The 18,964-nt window shown below is 39.6% G+C and overlaps 1 protein-coding gene across 2 annotated transcripts in view; it reads right to left on the bottom strand.

Annotated features, from left to right (window-relative positions):
• Positions 1-18,964, bottom strand: part of FRMPD4 (FERM and PDZ domain containing 4) — a 316,970-nt gene that overhangs the window by 210,684 nt on the left and 87,322 nt on the right. The window lies entirely within an intron of this gene.

Genomic DNA, 18,964 nt, shown 5'->3' with positions numbered 1-18,964 from the left:
GTGTTTCAATACTGAGAGCATGGGTGGACTTAAGAGTATCTCATTCGCGTATTGTATGCCAGCTCCGTTATTGTTTAGGAAAAGTATAGTGTCAGTTCCTTAAGGCATTCATGCAATTACACCAGGCAGAAGTTACTCACGTGGTGAACCAAATCGTCACTTGAGAACAAAATAAACAGTCATTCCTGAAAATGATTCAGAAGTGGGGTTGAGCTCCTGTGGTTGCCAATATTTTTTTCATCAATACTGAACTCACAATATTCACTGAATAAGTTACTGCATCAATAGAAAAAAAAAATCCAACAAAAAATAAAGCCAAGTACCATCTTTGCTGCATAACTGTGTGATATTATCCTATATGTTTTCCCCTTCCTTTTTGAGTGTTATTATTATACCTTCTGACAGAAAATTATGAGAACTGCAACCAGCACTAATTTGAATCCAAATACTGGAAAGCTTTGCAAGGCTTCAATGACCGTATGTGTGCTCCTACATGAAAATGTACAGGGAAAAAGCCCAACCAAAAATCATACCTTTGTTTCTCACGAATGCTCATTTTTAATTAAATGTCATCATTCTAATTAGATCACACCTCATCTTTCTTTTGGAAGCAAGGCAGAAAGTCTATGCTTCTGCCTCTTTTTAACAGAGCTTTAACTGTGTTTCTAGGTTCCCCTTTGCCTTTTATTTACAACAAAGATTTCTCACTGTTCCCTATAAACTAAAGGAATTTTTCCCATCCATGTAGCAGCTCAATGCAACTGTTGCCAAGCCAATAAATTAACAGACTCTTGGACTGATCATGCAAGGTAATTCTTTTTTGGCTGTTTTATGCAGACAGCATTCACCTCCCAGACCTAAAGCTTGAACTTGACTCCTGGTCTCCATCATTGTGTTATTGCCTATCAAACAGTTTTAATACAAAGAAACAACATATGAAGTTTCTTTCTAGCACTTGGGCCCCCAAGATGATCAAAATTGCTTCTTTTCCTCCTGCTCTGAAAGGTCTGCACTACAGATTTAAAGGTTCAGGATTCACATTCTGCCAACAGTATACCTAGAAGAAACTCAAGAGTTGCAAAGTACTTTTCAGAAGAAGAAGAAAAAAAAAAAAGAGGTGGGTTGTTTTTAAAGCATTTTGAGAATGAATCCAATTCTCTGTCAAAAAAACCCTTTAAGATACATGGGTAAAAGCCAAACTGTATGCATCATAAGCAGATGTATGCAACCTTCTGCTTCTCCTTACCCCAAAGGAGCTCCTAATCCAACATACTTTCACTGTCTCACACCTCTCTCTTCCTCCCATAATTATCTCTCTCTGCCCCATGGACCAAATCTGGATGCTCTTCCCAGAGTTGTGCCATCTGTAATCCTTTCCCACCCAGTTCTGTTCCCGATATCCTTCCCTCCTGCACTGCGCGCACACCTCAACACAATCAAGAAATAATCAAAAGAATAAACACAATAAAACATTTCTTTTTTTCTCCTTCTACTGTGACTAAAGAAAGGAAATCTTTACTGAAGGCATATAAACTAACGCACTACTGAGAACCGCTGCAAATACGAAGTGTTGTAGAAAGCTGGTTGTTGCCAGAATAAAGTATCAGCACAAACCAACTGCTATGCCAGCTATTCCTAGCCTTTAATCTGTACCCCCTTTCACAGAGATGAAGATAACTTTTTCAATACCATAATGTGCATTAGGTGAATTAAGCAGTTGCCTGAAGGCCACTAGAAACCTCTTAGTCTTGAGACAGTAAAGGAAACAAAAACATAGCCTGAAATTATTTATTAAAGCTGTAATAAAAAAATATTTTGGAAAGGACTGTCCACGCTTGATAAACTACTGATGACTACAGAAAGCTAGAGTTGCCCAAGTTAAACCTCACTTAATTACTAAATGAGGCACCTTCAAAACATGGAAATAAATGAAATAAACTCTATTGAGTTGCTCTAAAATGTCTTGGGGAGCAAATCCCTCTGGGTTTACTCACATGTCTGATCTAAAGTTTTCAGTTTAAAGCACAACCTGGCTCCTCCCTTGATTTATTAGGAGATGTACACTGAAGTTAAATAAACAAGTAACAATAAAACGTTAAAACGCTTCTTCTGTACAAAATGCCGATCTCCTATTTCTCTTACTTGGGAAAAGAAGGGCATCCATTATGAAGCCTCCCTGGGACACAAAACTAATTCCCCATTATTTTTTCCTTTTGGTAAACTAGTTTGGTTATTTTCTTATCTGGAAGCTCCACTTAACAAGTTGAACAATACACACAATTCAGCTTCACCAACAGCACCTCTAACCGATTTCATTTCCATGGCAATTAGCATATCGGGGCTCTGTCCTTGGGAAAGGCTGACCAAAACCACCAAAACTTTAACGTTTGTGGGTTTTGCGAGTTTTGTTTGTTGGTTTGTTTTCTGCAGCAAATGAAGACTCTTTTGGTGTAACTGCTTTGCCTCCATTGTCTCCAGATGAAACATTCAGATATTTTTTTTAAATGACAGTTGTTTCAAGCTCGGCTGCTCATACTCTTTTCTTTGCCATGAGCAAGTTAACATCCAAACATCACCTGTCACATGGTTTCACTATTAGCATCATTAGGAGGCGGGGCGGGAAGTATCCCAGAGGGTATCTCGGGCTGGACTGCTGAATACAGGAACTCAGAGAGGAACAGAAGGGTAGGAAGCACATAAATAAGATCTGTCACTCACCCGTGAATCAGACCTGCAAACTTTTCCTGAGCGGCCTGCGGAGCTCTCCTCAGCAGAGAGGAACAGTGACGATTACACCCATTTCACAAACCTTTTTGACAGACTTCAGGCAAACTTCCACTCCTCCTCTGAGATGCCATCTGATTACTGGATGCCCTCCTTGCTACGAACTCAGACACAGCGGGGTGTTGCACCTGAGTCAGAGGCTGAGGGCACAGACTTCTGTGCTTAATTTTACTGAACTCAAAGCCACCAAAAGGGGCAGTCCCTTTGGAGAGCCCTCCCTGTGCTGCATTTAACAGCCATGCAGCCATGCCCTAACTGAATGAAAGAGAGTCAGGGTGTCAACACGGCATCAGGAAGGGTTGGAGAAGGAGTTGCCTTCAACTAAATCAACAAACTGGTCCAAGGAAACACAGCCAGGAGCTAGGGAGGAGGAGGAGGAGAAGGAGAAAGAGCTCGGCCATTTCCCTCATCAGCAGTATACATCTAAGCCACATGATACGTACAGTGAAACCACACCGTATGCCATAAAACAGAACTGGCAGTCAACAAGTCTCACCACTCCTAAGAGATTTTCCTTTGCTGCACTTGGTGAATCCCGTACAGGTGTGCATGCCATTCAGGACCTTATTACCTGTATAAGCGCCCAAAATCCATCCTCCCAGTTCCAATCCTCCAAGGGCAGCCCCCTTGCCATGGTCACACCTTCCAACCACCTGGGCACACACAGCCCCAGCAGCAAGAAGGCATTTCCTCCTCTTCCCTTCCTCCTCTGAAATCCCAGTTCTCTTGCTTTCGACCTACCATTATTTGCCAACTGCTCCCTCAATGTATTGCCTTTCCTCATAGTTTACATAGGTCATATATGGTGCAAGTTATACATGTGAAAATATGATCTTTATTTTGACAGTTGAAGAACAAAACAAAAAAACAAAACAACAAAAAACCAAACCCATCCAACCAAAAAAAACCAGAACAAAACCCAGAAAAGGAACAGCAGAAATAAAACTGCATAAATCAACAGAGAGAAACCAGTAATAATGTTTCATGGACAGCAGAAGATGGGAATCCTATTTAAAACAAGAACTCAGGAGCCAGAAGTACCTCACATTGAACGGAGGAATTGAAAACAAAACCCATTAGAAGCAATCCAGCCTTCGCTGAAACATACACACATCATCATTAACAATAATAATTTGGCTCTTCATGGGTAATCACTGCATGCTAGCCTCACTTTATATTCGTAATGGCCATTAATGTCAAGAGGAATTGTGCACATGGGCACCATGCTGCCCATGTTGCAACTTGGTCTGTGGTCTGCTTCGCAGAGAAAACCACCTCTCCTTGCCACTTCTTCCCCCTAACCCAACTCATGCATGGAAACAAGGAAACAGCTGGGGCAGCTGAACTGAGACAAATGAAGAAAACACTATTTCTTTTTATCTTTTTTTTATAATACAAGAATCATGTACTATTAAGACAGCACCAGAAACATACGTTGCAACCATCTGCTCACACAATACTGAATTCAAGACAGCACATACTGGAGCACTGCAAGGACAGAATCCATCACAATCCGTGCTTTGGATTTTGATGATTGATTTCACAGGTTACCATCACCTAAAAATGTCCACGAAGATTATTGATGCAGAAAATGCTGAAAAGGAACAAGCATTAACCCAGCACAGTTTATCCAGGATGTCCCACCCGCGCCTTTACATGACACGTATGGGGGCAGGGGAAGCAGCATAATCTGCCTCCCCACCATTTTGACAATATCCTCACAGGCTGAAATTTTGACAGAGAAAAAATGACAACATATCACTGCAGTGTTGTAGGAAAGGTTCAGGTAGGACAAATACCATTAAATCACTCTCATCAGTGTACCAGTTACAATGCTCATCGGGTATATGGTCACTGTAATCCCCAACTCACTGAGACACGGAAATAGAGGAGTCTGAATGCTACTACATACAAGGCTGAGCAAAATAATGAAGTACATACTTTTTACCACACCTGTAGTAGCTCAGATGAGCCACAAAACTATAAAAGCTAAAGTGTTCTTAATATACATGCAAAACCACCAGCAAACTTCCAGCAACCTAACTCTAGGACACTGAAGGAATTAATTTTACACTGTGTCTACAATAGAGAATAAACCATTCAATAGGACCAATGCGTACTTTTCTAGCACATCTCATCTTTTTTTCTAAACAGAACAGACCAAGTCAGTCTCAGTCAAGCCACAAAGCTACAATAATTTCACGTCAGAAGGACCGAGAAATGCATTTCTTGAGGTGGACTTATTTCACCCATTTGCCCTACAACTACCAAATCTAAAGTAACATTTCACATAAAACCCTACAGAATTGTGAATGCCAAATGGTTTTTGCCTTAAATAAAAGATCAGCAGAAAATGCTTACATACCTAATCTTCAGCTCTCAGGTTTATTAAAAAAAAAAATCCTGCGTTAGGTGATTCTTGCATAAGTTTATCATTCACTGCCAGTCCTTCATGTACTTTTAATATTCATTATGTTCTCTTACAAAACCCTGGCTTGTACCCACATCATCTCGAGTTACTTATTTTTGCTTTCCTTTCCACAGTAATTTCTGATTTTGCTATCTTCTTTGCAATGATTTAAACAACGTGCTTAAGAGTCCTTTAGATAAGGACATGGAGCAGAACAGTCCTCCAGAAGCCTTGCTTGTCAGTGCCCATTATTTTATATAACTGTTTAGCTAAGTAATATCCTATTATTTTATCAAGTATTTTATTACTGTATCAAGTATTATTTGACATAAGGCTAAGTTCTGTATCTTTAAAGGCTATGGTTTAGTCTTCTATTACATTAGATGTTATTTTCATAACATATTTTAATTACCAATTCATTTACTCAGGTCGTGAGAATTCAGCAGGAAGTCACCAGGCACTTCCATCTTGTTAAACAAAAGTTTTCCGGCTGATTTCATGCATCCCATCCCCAGCTGGAGAGAAAGAAGAAGGGCACAAAGAGCTAGAGGGAACAAGCCTTCTACACATGCGAGAACAACTGCTTGTCACTGCAAGCAAAGCCTCGTTCCTGGTTTTACATCTCTCCCCAAACCTTTGCAGAATTACTGTATCACTGAATATATTTAACTTGTCTGTAGCTTCCATCTCGTTTTACTGGAAAAACACTGAATACCTGCCAAAATGAAAGAACGTGGAGAAGAAGGGTGTAAGGGAGGGCACCGCCACCACCCAGCAGGCAAGGAAGAGAGACACACCCCACTGGAGCCACGGGGGGCTGAGCATCATCTTTTTAAACACACCGCACTAACCCACCCCCCGGCGCAGCGCCCTGGCCCTGGAGGTCTGGAATTTCAATACATCTATGGAGATCTTTGCTACTAGAAGCTTCCAGCTCCTGTCCCTTAAAAGGTTAATAAACGATACTCACACAAGACTGACTGAATCATAATCAAGATATGCTTCCATTTGGAAAAATCCCTACATTAAAGCTCTTATAGCATCAGCAGAGCACACCCCACCCCCCAAAAAACATAATCTGGCACACTTATGCAGATAAGTAGCTGATTGTTAAAAAAAAACAAACACATTAATTACACATTTTTATCTATTTATAATCAAGAGAAGTTCATTCAATAATCAAATTAAAGCCATACTCCATTTATCTGAATAAATTCTTCAGCAACTGACAATACCTTTGTATGCAAAAAAGTACACTGCAATTATATGTTAAATGCCATATTTTGATTTTTAATATCGTCTAAAGAAATTCCCCATCACTGAGGAATATGATTTGGTATTACAGCAAAAAAAAAAAACCAAACCCAAAACACTACTTCGTGAGTTAAAAAATTATCTTTTCGCCACTTATTTCAGCAAAATTATTCTCCACTTCCTGCAAAGACAAGACAGCCTTTTCAGATTTTCAGTTGCTTCTTCACATCAACATGCAGGTTACTATGGAACACCAAACACCATCACGGACAGATCACACATCTTCACCCAGCACCAGTAAAAACGTCTCTGCTTTAGTGATATCTCATCTCCAAAACCATTTTTAAAATATAGGAAGGAAAAGCTCCAAAAACTCCTGCAATTTTAACGCAGCCTTCAGAAAGACAGATCACCACTCATCCTTCACTGGCATACCTGTGACCTCAGAAAATGCTCAACAAAAAAGTTATTTTTAAATATTATTTTTAGGAACCTGATTTTTGCATCACAAAGAGTTCAGTCTTTAATGTGAAAACAGGCAATAAACACATTTATGGAAATAATTCTCTAAAAACAGTGTTAAACGTTACATGACTTAGTCACATTGTAAAAGACCGTCACAAAGATATTTCATAAAATACCATCTCGAAAAATAATCCATAAAAATATATTATGAAACATATTGATATTTATGACATTATTTCTAGTAAAAATGCTAAGTTTTATTTTATAGTAAAATATTATTCACAAAGACATTCTCTTTGAGTTGTGAATTTAACATCCTTAGTCTTTCTGTGGAAAAATAAAATTGTAATGGATACATGCTTCCATACTGAAAACATTTTGATAGTTGCAGATTACAGCTTTTTCTGCTCAATATCCCATTAAGTATTTGCTTTCTAATCGCTTTTTGGAATGCTTATCTAAACCTACTTGCTATTCAAAGTAAGGTGATAAACCCTAAACCATGCCAAGGATCTGAGAAGAAGGAAAATAAAGTGAAAGGTATGTATTGCAACTACTAATCTTTGAAAAGGAAAATGAGGATTAAATAAATTAAATGGAAAAGGAATAACTCATTCTCCCGCATCAGAGAAGAATCGCTGTCACAAGAGGTCTGAGATTCACGATCAAGGTTCAGGATTTTGAGAGCATTATAGAAGTTAGTTGCCTAGATACTGATCTTACACCCTTCCACTATTTTAAAGAATCACATATTACACAGAAATGTGGCAGGAACTGAGCACTAACTACCTGAGGGTAGCTTTCTTTGCAAATTTCTCCAAACAGCATATTAAATAAACAAACATAGGCAAATCTCTAACATAAAGGAATGGGCTCAGCTTAGCTCCCTGCTCCAGCCCAATTCAGCCCCGGCACGGTAGGGGATGGAGCCTCTCCCGCAGGGTGACCACCCTCCGTGCCAAGGCCGGCCCTTGGGAGCCGCCTGGCCAACCCCACTGCGTTCTGGCTTTGCTGTCAGGATGGCAAACCGCATTCCAGATAAAACTCTCCACAAAAAAGTGAACGGATAGAGACTCAAATCAGAAAAAGCCTGCCCATCACGTCTCCCCCCAAGCTCAGTTATGCGGCTAAAAGCCAGCTGTATTTCAGAATCGCAAAGCAACTATTTTGGTGTATGAGACAAGGACCTGGACAGTAAGAAAGTACCACCTCTGAAATTTGACCTTGTCAGCATTTTCATAAAATAAAGCCCCAATTCTTTTAAAGACAACAGGAAATGAAAGGGCGGGGGAGGGGGAAGTACTGCTTAGGAAAGAGAAAAAAACAGAAGTAAAAGAGTTTCTGCCTGAAGCAGCCAGCAACAGATAACTTAAGAAACCAAGCTGCTCTGTGCCATTTCTACTTCATTTTTTAGGAAACAAGTTAGTGCTGTGCTTTTGAAAGCAACAGCAGAGTTTGAGCTAGGAGTACAGGTACCACAGTCGTATGGTGGCTTACAGCCAACAACCCCATCCAATTCAACAACGATGTCTTTTCTGGTCAAAGACAGTAAAACCATTACAAAGTTTAGTAATATGCAAAATTACAAAGCAGATTAGGAGAAGAGCGGTAACACTTCATCATGGTTATCTGTATTCAGGTCTCCGAAAGGAATTTAGTAAATCTACAAAAATAACAATACTTACGTAATCAGTAAGTATTTCTGTGTCAGGTTTATTGAGGATAAGTGGCTTTTTGAAACTGAGCTTTAAAATTTGTTGCAGGGATTATCAGTTTTATTTTCATTAAAAAATTAAAATTTTATTAAAATTAGTACAAGTTTGAAACAGTAACACATACAGCTTTTAATTAAAGCAGCATAATATATATAGTGTACCTCATTTTGTAGCTTTAGGGGTAACATGTTACATCTCAAGTAATAATGTAAATGTGATCTATTAAATACAAACCAGCTCCTTAATGGTTTAACTGACCAAGCACCTTTTCTTTTGTGCATTCTACAGAAGCCACCGAAAATGGAGTTCCTTGCCCAGGACAGAGTCACTGCGCAAGTGAGAAGTTACTACTAAGCAGCAATCACAAGAAATTATAAAATAATTAAACAATCGTCAGCCTCAGACAGAAGACTGTACAATGAGAGAGGATCCTGTTATTTTAGAAGGTATATTACTTGAAAATGCAGCAGTACATCCAAGTTACACAGCAATGTATAAACTGTGAAAGCAGAAAATTTAAAAGAAGTAGATACTGCATTATGTTTCTGGCAGCAATAGTAAAACCGCGATGGCAGATACCTTCATCTATGTCCCAGAAAACTAGTTATGCATGATACAATCTATCATATCCAAATACAGGACCATTTTTTAAAGACACCTATTTTATTTTAGCATGAGATTGTAAAAGGGGGAAGCAACAAATCAAATTTGCAAAGCAATGTGCATGTAGGTATATCCGCATCCATGTGGGGTGTGTGCATCTCCAAATTAACCAGAATAGATCCTAAGCACCTGTGCAGAACCTCATCTACTTGTTTCTTTAAAAAACATTGTGTCCTCCATCACATAACTAATCCCTAGTACTTCACCCTCTGAAAACAAACCAGTGAACATATTTTGCCCTGTCTGAAGAAACAGCGCAAACCCTGGTGGCCCCTGTCTTTGGAGAGAGACGATTACACCTGCAGTGGGAACCAGCAATGTTGAAACAGTGTTCCACTAGTAGTTCAGCACAGCATACACACGCACTCAAGCCCACAAGAAATAAGAACAGTAGCTTGTGATCGGTTAAAAGGAGCGGTGAGAATTTCTTTCCCAGTAGCCAGGCTGAGGTGTCCTTTCCTAATCCAGGCTTCAACTCATTCACATTTCTCATTCCCTCAGTCGGATTCGCCTGTTCAAATCCTTACGCTCCTGGGCACAGCTGATGGGCGCCAGCCTGCATGACAACAGAGACCATGTCCTCCCAGACTATGCTTAGAACATAAAATACTTCACCAATATTTAATATACATACCTTTGCTCCGGCATAAAGATATCAGCAACCTACATTCCAGTCCAAATCTGAGCCTGTGAAATACCATCTTAATAGGAACTGTCCTTGCACTAAGCGACTTTCTGGTTGCCATGGATATTGCCCCACAACTTTTTTTTTTTTTTTTTTAATTAAAATGTGTCATGGTTTTGGAGAGGCTGTAGCAAACAAGAAGGAAAAGAGCCACCTCTGAGTCTTCCTTTGTTCTGACAAACAGCATCTTTTATCTCATTTCCATGTAACAAGTTTCCATCTCCAACAGGCTCAAATAGAAACCGCAAGCCCCTCAAAAGTACACCACCACAGACAGGCTGCTTCAGAGCAGCGCTTTGAGACCTGCGCTAGATTTTCTGTAAGTAATTCTCACGTATTTATAGTAAAAAAAGCTAAAAGTGATATACTTTTACATAGCTTCTGGAATAAACATACACAAATGAAGTGCAATGTATCTAAGTACAGTCATTTTTCAGGCATTTTCCTCCAGGGCATGTTTCCTCCACCCCAGCATGTTCCATTGCTCTCCAGAGTGCAAAGATAGAGGAAGAGGAAACACAGGTACTCGAACATTTTTCTGTTCCATGGTATTTGCACTGGTTTTGCTCACACCAGCAGCATTATGTGACAGACCAGACCAATTAATTTGTCACCAAAAACCAGAGTCACGATCATTTGTGAAACCAGAACTTAAAAGACAAGGGGAAAGCAAAAAGCAGTTTTCAAACCTTTGCATTATTATCCAATGCATGGGGAAGAAAATTGCTACTGAATCATAGTCTGGCTTTCAGGTAGTCTGGAAGAAGTTTCCATTGGTTTCCTTTCAATAAATTCCCACATCACAAATAACAAACGGAAACACGTCTTCAGCAAAGCTGACCGTATCCGCCTGTAAGATCCCAAAAACTGCAGAACGTGAGTGCAGAGAGTACCTGGCTGCTCATCACTCGCAAGTGCAAGGAGATGCAGCTGGAGAAACTATCAGTCTCCTGGCCTCGTCTCAACACAACGGACCAAAACCATGGCTACCCGCCATTGCCTCTTTACCAACAACATCCACTAATGACAGGATGGAGGAAAACATGCTCCTGCCTCTCATTACTGTGCCCTCCAAATCCCATCACTCTCTGCAGGAGGGCTTCTCTCTTGTTTTGCCCGTTTCTATGTCTTGCTCACTTTCTCTCCTTTCTCTTTTCCATGTTCCTGCTACTGCAGCCTTTGTTCTTCTCTGTTTTCCATGATTTTAGTAATTTTATTTTTTTAGCTAGTTTTCAACAGCTCATATGTTTCTAAGGGTATAATTTATCTAATAATGAGGATTGGCCCCAATGTCAGCCAACCACATCCAGGAGCCTGTACAAATATTCTACTTTGGCTCCCAACAGCAAGCCAGAAAACCAGAGGTTAAGTTTTAACAAGGTTTCAAGCTGAAATCCACTTTGAACACACATATTACAATTTCCTCATCCACACTCCGTGATTGTATAGATCCAGCTTTCATCCTCTAACCAGCTGTCAGTCCCTTTCAGCCTTTCCTCAAATTTCAACCACAGTCTCTTTTTCTTTATACTCAGTGTATTACCCCTATTCTTCTCCCCCCGTATTCATTTCCTGCCTTCTTTCCTTAGCAAATTTTCCTTCAGTTCTTTTCATCTAGATCTGTCTCCTTTCTTTTGGGATCTCTCCATGTCTTTGAAGTTCCTTTTGCCATTCTCCCACCACCTCCTTTTTCTCTCATCTACTCTCTCTTCTTGTTTCTGCTCACCAAAAGCCAAGAAGCGATGCAGGCTTTAAGCCAGGAGCATCCACATGCTCACGATGGGCACAGGTACTGGGCTGCAGCTCTTGGACGCTGCTCCCAAGTCCCAGGAGCTGGGCAGAGGCGGCAGGTGGGCTCTGTGGTGACACATGGCCTTTCGGGGCTTGAAGGAGCTCCTGGAGGTCAGGGGGTCCTACCTCCTGCTCACTGCTGAGCCTGGAGATCAACTGATACCTCTTCCTGGCTATGCAAGATGGCGCCTTATAGACCAACTAAACTAGCCTTCCTATACGTTAGAGGACAAATAATTAAAATAAAAGTCACTTTTAGTTAAGCAGATAACAGAGTCACTTTTTATTTTAGTTGAAATGGTGATTTTTACTGTGAATTTTATGCTCATCTATGTTCTGCCACACTTACACAGTACTGTGGGTAGCGTGTCAGAGAACAGGATGACAGAGAAAGAGGCACACCTCATCAGCTTTTGATTGTGAAATACAGCGTAATGGACCCTCATTAATTCTATTCACACTAGTAAGACCAACACTGAGTTATTATGTTATTTTGAACAAGTTCCAGAACAAATAGCATAAAAGGATTCTTAACTGCAAAGTGTACTTTGCTCATTTGTGTTGACAGCTGTAGCACAACTATAATTATTTATTATACTCTGTAAATTACAATCTTTTTAAAAATATGAAGCTTCATCATAGCATCAACCATTGCAGTTCTGCTGAGCAACACTGAAACCTGTTTTTTAATTGTTGTCTCCTGTATTCTTAAGTGAGAAAATTAGCAGAGATGTTCTGACATGTATAATAAAGACAATGGCATAGTGGAAAAAGGAATAATTTGTACTAATTTTCTCATAAGAAAATAAATTTTCCTAATATAAATATAAGACTCCTCATGACATGCTTCTATAAGATGGGATGGTTTGGAGGGGGAGAGGTGATACACTGGGATGCCAAGAAGATTATTAGCCTGATAGCAAATAATGTATGCCTATTTATACCACGCGGCCTTCCAATGAACTCTGCAAACTCAAATGGGAAGAGAGCAAAGAGCTGTACTTAGGAATAAGCAACATTTCACTAATAGTTCAATGAATGCATGATTTTTTATTATTATTATTACAAATACTTCTGTATCATTCAGATACAAGGTACAATAACTTGAATTGTTTCTCCACTTTCAATATGACAATAAATTAAATATAAACCCACATCTGCCTTGGACCAGGGCAGCACATTTGGAAGAAGGGTTCCAAGCCAGTGGCAAGCCACCAACCTAATCTATTTAGAGTTGGAGAAGGTCACTTTGTACCTTGTAATCCAGGCTGATATGACCCAATGGAATCAGTAAAACTGAACCATGCATCTTATGAAGTGTAACACCTATATGCTCGTGTGTATTTTGGGAGAAATGGCTAATTAAGGAATAGTACATTGTACACTGAACTGGTTGTTAAGAAATGCCATTGTACTTCAGACAACAATGACCAAAATATTTCTAGAATTAAAGAAGGATATACAAATCACACTTCAGGCATTTAAAAAGTGAGACCATGTCCATGAGCTTAGCGGGGCTTTTTTACAGCCTTTTAAAAAGCCAGAAGTGACTCTGCTGGAGGGCACAGACTCACAGTCAAAACACTATTTCTTCTTTAGGTGATGTTAGCAAACAGGCCTGTGCAAGTCTCACCACGTTCAAGCAACAGTTAAATCTACGGTTTTTAATTATATTTCTGTAGTACCCTCTAGCCCAGACCACAACCAAGTCATTTCTATGGTGCATGGATACAAAACACAGCATTCTATCACAGCAATCCAGTACCACATCGAGTTACACAAGCCGTTGCAACCATCTTCAGTTTTGGAACACACATGCTGGAGAGGAGGCCTTTCCAAAAGCAACACTCCACCTCAGGCAGAAGGGAAGGACCGAGCTAAGGCGCTTCTAGCGAAGTTCCAACAGGCCCAGATTAGCGTTACAATGCCGCCTTCTGCTTAAAAGCAAAAGATGAAGAAGTTTCCTCTTCCCTGGAGATCTCAGAGTATTAAAAAACAACCAAAGCAAACAAACAAAGCCCTTCCCCACCCCTAAGCTGCCAGAGAACTGGCAGGAGCCAGGCAGCAACAGGGAAGTGGGCTGGAACTGGTAAAGGTTACTGACTGCATCTATTTCCTCACGGCAGGATCAACTCAGTTGTCTAACTTATTCTTACAGGTCCCCCTTAAGGATGAAATGTCACCTAGAAAATGTAACGGTGTACTCCATCACTCAGCCTGCTCACAGAAATGCAGAACAACATAAGACCTCTGCACAACTTCCAGTTTTCGCAAGTAAAACAGTGACAACTGGAGGGAAGTTTTCCAGCTGTACTCTGCCTTGTTCTGTGTCACCTAATCCAGGTTCCCCTGGTATGTTCATTACATTATATCAAGAGCCATCCCCAAAGTTAAGAGAGAAAAAAATCTACTGCATCTAATTTTCTTCTGAAACGCAGTGATAGACTGACTTGGTTTAATGTGCTTTGCCCTTCATCAGACTGTTTTCTTCTAGAAGCCTTCAAACAGTGTAACTGTTTTCCTCCAGTATTTTTCGTGAAGGAACTTAACCCAACTAGTCTACTGCTCCTTCAGCTTCTACCCTCCCTTCAAGTGAGGGGTGGGGGGGGGGACAAAATAACTGGAAAGGGATAGACAGCAGCATATTCTTTCCTCTGCCCGCTTTCCTTGGCCCTTTATCATCCTTCAGCAACTTTTAGTGAAATGAGAAATTCCAAAAAGCTGTATTATCCCCCCAAAGCAAATGCCGCTCCTACACAAGCTGCCACCACACGTGCACCACCACAAGAACCTCCGGCTCAAACTGTCAGCCACTGCATGCAAATTGGTATTTGAAGTTACCCACAACTGTTAAGGCTGGTTTGTACCTTCTGCGAGCATGGCTAGCAGCGAGCTGGAAAACACTTCTTGTGTGGATATTCTCCACAGGCTGGCTTTGTGAACCTTCTATAAACTACATCCCTTCGCTCGCTTTTATGATCTACGCTACCATCCAGTTTTGTATCTTCCTTTATTTGTCATACATCCTGAAGTGCTCTATACTGTGGCATCTCATATGCGGTGCATCTTTTGTCATACCCATTTTGCTTCCTCTGTATCTGCGTACAAAAGCAGTTCTTGTACCATTTCTCAAAGGTTTTAATTTTATGAATTTAAAGAAGTTTTAAAAGAAATCCACGAGACTGCCAGACACAGTAATAACTTCTTCACTTCCACAGAGTACTCTATCATACTTAACAGCCACTGGAGTATTTGCAGGTTTTGGAAGAAGAGGGCCCAGACATCATTGTACTAATGTAAGGCATTTGTCATTGTGAAGGTCAGCAATTCTTTCTACATTACTGAAAAACACCACAGACAGTACGCAATCATAAGCTTTGTTATACAGCATTTTCTAATAGCCTTAATATTCTACTGTCTGCTCCAAGATGAGAAAGAAAAACCAATATCCCCATCTTTTACAGATAAATTAAACATAAGCTTTTCAGTCAGCATATACAACTGCTCATCTTCATGCTCTACAGTCCACTGAAAGACTGTCCTGTTTGCAGCGCTTTTACTGCTTAACATTTGGAGAAGAATGATGAATTGCTGTTCAGCACAATCCTGACAAGACCCAGAACCAGCACCTTTCCTTCTTTTTCTAATGAAAATACACTAGTTGTAGTATTTCCATTTGCATGCTCACAAAAGTATTGAACTTTGAGCTTTAATTCCTGCTTTGGGGGATTTCTCTGCACTTAGTGCAACAAAAAAGACACAGACTCATTTTGCCCACTCTTTTCTTCCTTAATTTTCAGTAATCCCTGCTTGAGCTTTGGGCGATTCAAAACAGCAGTGTTTTTCTGAACAAAGGCCCACATATTTTTTCATTTCTTATAGATAAAAAGTAATTCAAAGATATTCAACAGATTAGTAAATATGGACGAAGTGCAATTTAATGAATAGTAGCTTGTGAGAAGAAATCCTTACATTTCTGAAAAAACTACAGCAGTAAATAGCCCTTAATTTCCACTGTTGAGGACTACAGAGAGAACTTCAATAGAAAATATATTTGGGTGTAGAATCCATATGTATTCAGGAAGTATCTACAATAAATAAGTATTTTTAAATTACCTGAAATAACAAAAGATCCAACTACACTGAAATATTGTCCACTGAAGTTAGAAGACAGGCACAAATTCTTATGCCTGCAGAATTTGTCCCCAAGAGGTTATATTCAATCATCATCATTACCAGATGTTTCTTCTCCCCAGATTCTGGGATCAAAGACTTCCCTACGCATGTCCACATATTAAGTGAATGTTCCTTCTGAAGTGTCTCCCTCTCTGTCTGGCTCGCGCTCTGAAGTGCGCCATTATAACTGTCTAGCTCCTGAGATTTAAATTTGTCAGAAAAATATCACTCTACACAGAGAGGCTTGGAAACCGCCCAGTAGGGCATTCTCCTCAAGCCACTGTTGCCCACCAGAGCTGACTGCAACAAAAAGAAGGTGGTGAAATTTAAATAGTCTTCTGAAATGCCAAATTTTAATCCAGTGCCTCCAGAAAAAAAAAATTGAAAAGCACCATCCCCAGGCAAATATATCAGCAACAAATACAATTAGAGATCCTAATTTCACTGTTAGGCACATATAAAAAGAATATGACAGAAATTGATAAAAAAGGATTTGATTGTAAAAAAAAAAGTAAATCTGACAATGCCTGTTCTCCTCCAAACACAGTTTATTGCTCTCCTTTTCAGAAAAATTTCAGACTGCTTTCTAAATAAAATAAGTCACCACACTGTAGAACAGATTGGTATTAATTAGGAACACTGGCAATGCTCACATATAAGATCATGAACAATCCATCCTGAGACAAGAAAGAAATAGCAATTACCTGGATCTGAAACTGAAATTTTCTCAGACTCAAGAAGCAAAAACCAAACACACGCAGCATTTGGCTTTTCCCCTGCCATTCTCAAAAAAGTTCCAAAGAGATTACAGTGATGTTGAGCATATGTATCAGATACAGGAAAGGAAATTTTTTAACAGGGAATGAAGTGACCCCATCACATGCTATTTCCAACACTTTCAAACTCTTAAAAAGAAAAGTCAGTCTCACCACTAGCTCAGGCAAGTGAGAGATTACCCTCTACTATTAATTTTCCTTCAATACATATATATTTGGTGACATTTCTGGACACAGTTTAATACGATGCTTTAAAAGAGTGCTAATACAGGTTAAAGCGATAATAAGTCATTGTGTCCTCCTGCAATTACAAGCAAGCATTATCTCAGTCTAAGGATATTCAAGAAAGAAATAGTTTTAGACTGAGAATTTGTATTTAATGAAGTAAGAGCACTATACCTTTCTTCTGGAACTGCAGCTGAAGATACGGAATTCTTCACACAAGGGACTTCCCGCATAGAACCAACGCTTTCCCAAGCCAAGTTGTTTTCTGCATAGCCTGTGATCGCTTTCAAAATCCCTGTGTAAATCTGCATGCAGCCTGCAAGGCCATTCTTTCCAAAAGCTAAGAATATACGGTTTCCATGATAGATCCAGTGAGGGCAGGATTATTATTTTTTTTTTAATCCTAACATTTACAGTTAAAGTAGATGCACACTGATGGGCTCACAACAAAAATATGAGTAATCATTATTTAAATCCCTTTGAGTTTTGAGAAGGGGACTACAGTTCGCCTTCTACTTTCTGAACTAAGCAATGCTTCATACATTGCTTCTTGCGTAACAGTATTAAAGGACAGGTCCATCCCATATTGCCAAGTAGGCAATCTATTTAAGAAAGCTGTTGTTTCAAAGCTGTATTTTTGTACAGATTTCAAGTCAACAGTTCACAGGAGCCTTCTCACTTCTGTCCTGAAAGCAATAATGAGCTGCAAAAAGCCGAAGTTCTGGACTGCTCTGCAGTCGTGAAATAGTGAAGAAATATCAAAGATTAAAGCTCACATCCATCCTAGTAAGAAACATACACATTATTAAAGGGTCTTGTTATTAACAAAGGCACCAATTATCAGGCATTACACAAAGGTGAACACCACATATGTTAAGAATATCAGAAAGTCATCCACAAATGGTAAAGATGAGGAGGAAAAAACAAAAGAGAGGACTTTGCAGCACAGCCGTTTAACGAAGATTTTTTTGTATCAGCTGATCTGCCAACCAAAACCAGCATGTTGCATGTCAGGGCACAGTGGAGCAGATACACAGAGGCTATCCAAGCTTCAGCAAATTAAGAGCATAGCAGTAAGATCAGAACTATCAAAAACATGCCCAAGTAACAAAACCACACTTTTTACACAACAAGGTTCTCCAACCTTCTTCTTTGGTTGGGTGTTAAAAAAAAAAAAAAAAACACACAACCAAACCCAAAACAAACAAAAAAATTCCCAAAAACACACAAACAAAAAAAACCCAACCAAAAAACCCAAAAAACACACCACCAAACCCCCTCTTTAAAAAAAAAGACATACTTCAAGGAAAAGGAAACCAAGAACCAGACACAATGGTCTGACAACTGGTACATGGTATTTTTGTGAGGTTTGGTTTTTTTTTTCATTTGAAAGTATGTTTTCTGAACACAGGACTAAGTGAGGCATATTTTTTAGAAATCTTTGTAAACGTATATATGAACTCTTATTATTCATACAGTCAGATTACAGAAACACATTTTCTCTGTTAAAGCTGTCTGGTGTGTTGCGCAATACATGCTCTGTTGAACTAGCACTAGTTCAGACAGCTCCCAATCAAGCAGCGGCCTGGCACGCTGTGCTCCATATCAATCGGCATCTTTTACACATCTGTCAGACACTGTTCTGAGAGCTCATACTGTTTGAAGGTCAAGCTCCTTCCTACAGTCAGTACACCCAGCCAGCACAGCACTGCCAGCCATGGAAAGTTCCCATCTGCTACTCCAGCCACCCTATTATCCAACCTCTCGACAAATTTTGAGGCAGAAATAATGGATCTCATTGGTACATTTCATCTTTTCGAGATTTATTTTAGTACAAGATATACTAAGCTATACACCTGGTTTAAGTAGCGTTCCATACAAGTCCTAAAAAGTATTGGAAAACAATTAATTTCTAACATACACGAATCCTTATACCTGAGGACAGAAAACAGTACCATTGTCAAGTGCAAATGGTACAACACTTATTTCTTTAATTAATCCAAAATAATTCTGAGGCCCA

The sequence above is a fragment of the Phalacrocorax aristotelis genome, chromosome 1, assembly GCF_949628215.1.
Source record: "Phalacrocorax aristotelis chromosome 1, bGulAri2.1, whole genome shotgun sequence".
NCBI lineage: Eukaryota > Metazoa > Chordata > Aves > Suliformes > Phalacrocoracidae > Phalacrocorax > Phalacrocorax aristotelis.
The sequence above is the reverse complement of the archived record's forward strand: the minus strand, read 5'-3'. Positions and strand labels throughout refer to the sequence as shown.